Below are 6,014 nucleotides of genomic sequence, written 5' to 3' on the forward strand. Positions count from 1 at the left end.
CACACACACACACACACACACACACACACACACACACACACACACACGCTTTTCCCTGCCCCTGCCTGCTGGAGAGCTCTACCTTTTTGTAGCATGTCTCTCAGGACCCAGAGCCCCTGCACTCTCAAAAGTACACATTTGTGTGTTCACTTTGGCAGCACATATACCAAAATTGGACTGATACAGAGTAGATTAGCATGGCCCTTGTCCAGAGTTTTTAGCTCAATTTTTGAAGTTCTGGGGATTGAACTGAGGATTTTGCACGTGGTGCCAGTCATGAGTCACACCCCAGCCCCTCACTGAAAGACTCCAGGGCTCCAACACCAGGTCATGTCCCAGGCACCGCAAGCTCTAGCTTGAATTCTAGCATGGCTTCTGCCTAGTTGGTGAGGGGAGGCATCAAGCTGTGCTGGGATGCACTCTTGCCCTCTGAGGAGTACAGTGGTCCTTGTTACACTGTAGCTGGGTGGGGCCATTCGGTTTGTTCCAGGATATCTTGTGATTCACCCGCTCCTCCTCCTACACCAGGAAACCACGGGGAGAGTGCAGTTTTATTTTGTTTTTTCCTGGAATGATCAGGGAAGGTGTCACCAAAATGATATTTGAAAGGATGCCTTGCAAAGCAAATATTTACGTGGGTGTGGTGACCCCGGAACTAGGGAGGCTGAGAGGAGGATTGGAAGTTCAATGCCAGCCTGGGCTACATGGTGAGATGAAGGACATCTTGGGCAATTTAGTATGAGATCCTGTCTCAAAAACTTAAAAATAAGCATGGTGGCATTCTCAGCACTTGGGAGGTAGAAGCAGGAAGATCTCTGTGAGTTCAAGGCCAGCCTGGTCTACAGAGTGAGTCCAGGACAGCCAAGGCTACACAGGAAAACCCTGTCTCAGGGAAAAACATAAAACAAACAAACAAACAAAAGCCCCCAAACAACAAAACCTTAAAAAGAAAATGCTTGAGAAGATGGTACATGCATGTAACCCCAGCACTTGAGAGACGGAGGCAGCAGGACCAGGAATTCAAGGTCATCTTTGAGCACATAACACCCTGAAGCCAGCTTGGGCTACCCGAAACCATGTCTCAAACAAAGCAATAAGCAAGCAAACAAATCAAAGAAGAGAAGGAGCCAGGCGAGGTGGCGCAGGCCTTTAATCCCAGGACTTAGGGAGGCAGAGGCAGGCAGTTCTCTGAGTTTGAGTCCAGGACAGCCAAGGCTACACAGAGAAATTCTGTCTCAAAAGAACCAAAAGGGGGGGGGGGGAGGGCAGTGAGATGGCTCACTGGATGAAAGGGCTTGTTATGCAAGCCCGTGGCCTTGAGTTGATCCCTGGAACCCGCGTAAGGATGGAAGGAGGGAATCAACTCCACAAAGTCACCCTCTGATCTGCACAAGGTGAACTGTGGCCCTGGGGCACCTCCCTCACAGGAACAATAGTAATACATAAAATCGACTTCAAAGAGGGGGCTGGGGTGAAGATGGTTTACTGAATAGTGAAAGGATAGGGCCTTGATTTCAACCACTAGCATTGTGGAGAAAGAGAAAAAGAGAGAGAGAGAGAGAGAGAGAGAGAGAGAGAGAGAGGAATATATATATATTGTAACTATCAGAAACACACCTGATGTTTCTGGTAAAAAAAAAAAATACTAAACAAAAATAAAACCCCAAGGTTCAACAATGTTTTGTCAACATATTTTATCAAGCTGGGAAAGGAAAACCATCTCCATCATGGCTAAGGTGGGTCACATAGCTTTGAAGTCTGACATGTCCCTCTTAACTCCTCCTGTGTCCCATGGGCACCCTCAACTGAATCATCAGCCTGTGAGCCAAGGAGTGGCCACAGAGCGGAGCCACAGTGCCATGGTGCCTGCACTGTGCTCCCTACCAAAGATGGAGGTCTGGGTGTTGTGAGCAGAGCACTCTTGGAATCTGTCCTTCACAGCTGGTCTAGTGCCCAAGAAATAAAAGGTGGAAAGGAAGGGTTTAAAGTGCTGTATGTATGGTGTGTGGTGTGTTGGAGGGTGTTGGAGTGAGTGAAGACAAGCATGATGGTGAGAGGTCTTCCTGGAGGAGTTCTCCATTCTTCTCCCTTTTCTTTCTCATTTTTAAAATTACATTTTGTGTGTGTTGGGTGTGTGTGTGTGTGTGTGTGTGTGAGTGTGTGTGTGTGCTTTTACCATGGTGCAAGTGTGGAGGCCAAAGGTCAGCTTCGGGGAATTTGTATTTTCCCTTCCATCCCGTGGGGACTGGGGATTGAACTCCGCTTGTTAGACTTGTCGGAGAGTGCCTTTACCAGCTGAGCCACCTTACCAACTTCTCTGTTTCCTTTATTGTATTCTTCTGTAGCTCAAGCTGGCACAGTAGCCAGGGTTAACCTTGAAATTCTGGTCGTCCTGTCTTCACTTCCCCAGTGCTGGGATTACGGGTGTCCACCACCGTGGACAGCTCCTGAAGTGCCAGGGACTGAACCCAGGGCTCCACTCACGATAGCTCCCTACAAGCGGAGCTACATCCCTGCCAGATTTGATTTTCTTTTCTCGTGCTTATTTGACCTTGGCCCAGGGTCTGACCTTGGACATGGGATCTTCCTTCTTCACTGGAGTTACAGGTATGTGCCATCATTCTGCCTCTTCCTCTAGAGAATGGGGCTCATTGTAAACACTTCCTCTCAACGAGGTTAAGAACAATGAAGAAACGGACACATGTACAATTTCTGTCCCAGCTAGCTTTGACACCTATAGTTCCAGCACTTGGAAGGCTGAGGCAGTAAGACCATGAGTTCAAGTCTAGCCTGTGCTATGTAGTGAATTTCAGGACAGCCTGTACTACAGAATGGTAAGACCTTGCCAGCCTCTGTCTCCAAACAAAGAAACATGCGTACATTGCTGGGAATGCAGCTCAGAACCGTGTATAAAGTCCTGGCTTTGATGCCCAGGACTGCATAAATGGATTGCGGTCGGTGTCTGTCACAAACCTGTAATTCCATCACTCAGGAGGATCAGGTGTTCAATGCCCTCTTCAGCTACCTAGGGAGTTTGGGGTCACCCTGGGCTACATGATATTCCCTCTTAAGGAGAACAAGAAGAGGAGGAAGAGGTTGGGGGGGGAACCCCACAGTGAGCCAAAAGAGCTAGAAGCCAGGAGGAGCTGGTGTCTCCTGGCGGTGAGAGGGTTACAGCAGCTTCCTCCCAGCCTCCTTGGAGTCTCTGGGGAAGAGCCAGAGCTGCTGTGCGTTACCCAACACTCCAGAAAATGCTGGCACAGCTGGGAGGAAAAGAGCCTATATGGCTTCCTTTCAATTATTCAGTGGCTGGGCTTCCCCCCCCCCCCCCCCCCCGGCTGGAGCCAGAGGAAAAGCTTGGCGGGAGCTTTTTGTACTAGGGTTACCCGGGCTGGAGTCGAGGTGGGAGCCTGAGGGAGAGAGAGGCAGGTTGGCTGGCTTGTGCAGTGCTGGTACCTCAGTGCCGTGCCTTGGCAGCCGCACAGTCCCTTCTCCTGCCTCTCCTGTTCAGTCCAGAGGTCTCTGTCCAATCACCTGGGCCCTGGCCAGTGCTTGGCTTGGCCCTTCTCTGCTCCCTCAGTCTACGCTGTTGAGCAGGTGGGAGATGCTGACCCGCAGCAGGCAGGCAGCAAATGTGGACTTGTGTAGCCCAAGAGAAAAGCCTAGGCTGTTCTGAGAGAGTATGGCTTTGGACAAGCTGTCCAGGCTCAGGCTAGCTTCCATCTCTCCTGCTGTACTCTGCTCTACTCAGCACACGCTGAGCGCTACTGTCCCTCCTGTCTAGAATGCCTTGCCCCTCCATTCATTCGGCTGGATGGGAGAAGAGCCACCTCTTCTGTGTATAAGGTCCAGAGACCTTATACAGTGAGTCCTCCTGGGGCATGTGCCTCTGGGGCCACCGTACCACTTCTGCTCTTGTTCTCTCTGTTCTGCCTCTGGCTGAATGACACAGCTAGTTATTGTCTTATGTAGCCTGGGCTGGCCTTGAACTGCTTTTGTAGCCAAGGGTGACCTTGAACTCCTTATTCTTCAGCTTTCACCTCCTGGAGTGCTGGGATTACACGCATTAATCAACAAGCCCAGCATCTGCTCTACCCAAGGTCAAACGCAGGGGTTTGTGCACTCACCCAGTCAAGCTATAGTCCCAGCCATGTTTTTGAGATCGTGTCTCACCGTGTAGCGCTGGCTGTCCTGGAACTCACTGTGCAGAGCAGGCTAGCCTCAAACCCGCAGACTTCCACCAGCCTCAGCCTCACAGTGCTAGCATTAGAGGCGTGTGCCGCCTTGCCTGATTTCCCATGCTGCGCTTGACTCGTGGTTCTGTGTCTCAGCCTCTTGTGTGCTGGCTTACAGACACGTGCCACAGCGCCAGCTTGGCTGAGGTCTCTAAGGACAGAGGCTGAGTTAGGCTAGCTTCCTGGCCTCAGCGTCTGGTATGAGCCTTCACCCTGGGCAGGTATCGGAGGAGGAAGCAGGAGGATCAATAGTTTGAGGTCACCCTTGGCCACCCTTGTCTGTGCTGCATGAGACCTTATGTCAAAATAAGCAACAAAGGCCAAATTCAGCCTGGGGCAGGCAAATGGCTCAGAGGGTAAGGCTGCCTGCCACCAAGCCTGAGTTTAGACCCTGGGAGGAGAGAACTGACCCCCACGAGTTGTCCTCTGACCTCCACGTGTTTGTGGCACTAACTAAGTAAACAAACACACCAACAAATAAATAAACGTAGTAGAATCTAGCCTGTGTTTATAATGGTGGGGAGCTCACTTCCTCTGTTTCACCACCATCATCTTCAGAGACTTCAGGGGAAGCTGTCCTTGGCCCTTGCTCTCAATGTCCAGTCTGTGCCCTTTTGTCACTTACACAAACTACATAGTCACCTCTTCCAGCCCAGTCTCTGAATGAGATAGAAAGGACTCTAGCCAGGCCCTTCCTTCCCCTATTCTAGGATTTCCAACTTGAATTTCCATACCAGAAGTCTGGGAGGCAGGTTTCCAGAGCCAAGGGGGCCTCTTATGTGCGCTTGTTAAGGAGGAGCCTCAGTCTGGGTCTAACAGGCCAGGTGACGCGGGTGCAGCCCACTGAGGTCCAGAGCTGGCTCTACAGAGCTCAGTATGGGGTAGACCCCATGAAGCCAGGAGCTGAGACGAGCAACGTCAGCTAAGGGCGGCAGCACCCAGAACTCCAGGCTCTCAGGTAGACCAGAACAGCAATACTGGCTCTCAAACACCGTGCTGACCAGCCCAAAATCTGCACACAGTTAGTGAAACCAGGACTGAGGGCTTACGATGTGGCTCAGTTGGGACCCTGCTTGCCTAGTGTGCACACAGCCCTGGTTCCACACCCAGTACTGCATAAAGTCAGAGTGATGGTGCACGCTTGTAATCCCAGCACTTGGCTGGTAGAGGCAGGAGGATCAGAAGTTCAAGGTCATCCTCAGTAGGCAGCCAAAAAGGCTCAGCAGGTAAAGGCATTTGCTGCCTTTGGCGTGACGTCAGGGGAGCCTGCATATCCATCCCAGCTCCCACCACACCTGAACGCTGGGCTGAAGAGGAGACGAGGAGTTAGAAACCGCCCAGACCCCCTCTCTAAGATCATCAGTCCCCTCCTGGGTTTACATGGGGCTGGCCTCTTTGTCCCTGGAGAACAGTGAAACTTTGGAGGAAGATGGACAGACTAGTACATATGTGTGACACCAGCACAGGGAGGCAGAGGCAGGAAGATCATGAGTTGGAGGCCAGCCTGGGCTACTGTGATGGTTTCTATTTTGTCAGTTTGACAGGATGTAGGGTCATCTTGAAGACAAACCTCTGGACACATCTGTGGGAGACTTTTCTAGATGAAGTGAGTTGAGGTGGGACAGCCCACTCTAAGTGTGTGTGACACCATTCCATGGGCTGTAGCTCCAGACTGAAAAAAAAGGAGGAAGTGAGCTCTGAGCACCAACATCTGAACGGCGTGTACGTTTGCACACACGCCTGCGTGCACTGCACACACCACACACACACGCCTGCGCA

At 51.3% G+C, this 6,014-nt stretch overlaps 1 protein-coding gene and 1 non-coding gene across 2 annotated transcripts in view; one reads left to right on the plus strand and one right to left on the minus strand.

Moving 5' to 3' along the window:
* Srrm3 (serine/arginine repetitive matrix 3) overlaps positions 1-6,014 on the minus strand; it is a 63,639-nt gene that overhangs the window by 42,802 nt on the left and 14,823 nt on the right. The window lies entirely within an intron of this gene.
* Positions 143-249, plus strand: LOC129676178 (U6 spliceosomal RNA). The gene has a single exon (XR_008720037.1). It is a non-coding gene; the product is annotated as a U6 spliceosomal RNA (small nuclear RNA).

Source organism: Psammomys obesus, unplaced genomic scaffold (genome assembly GCF_907164565.1).
Source record: "Psammomys obesus unplaced genomic scaffold, mPsaObe1.curated_primary_1811, whole genome shotgun sequence".
In the NCBI taxonomy this organism is placed as follows: Eukaryota; Metazoa; Chordata; class Mammalia; order Rodentia; family Muridae; genus Psammomys; species Psammomys obesus.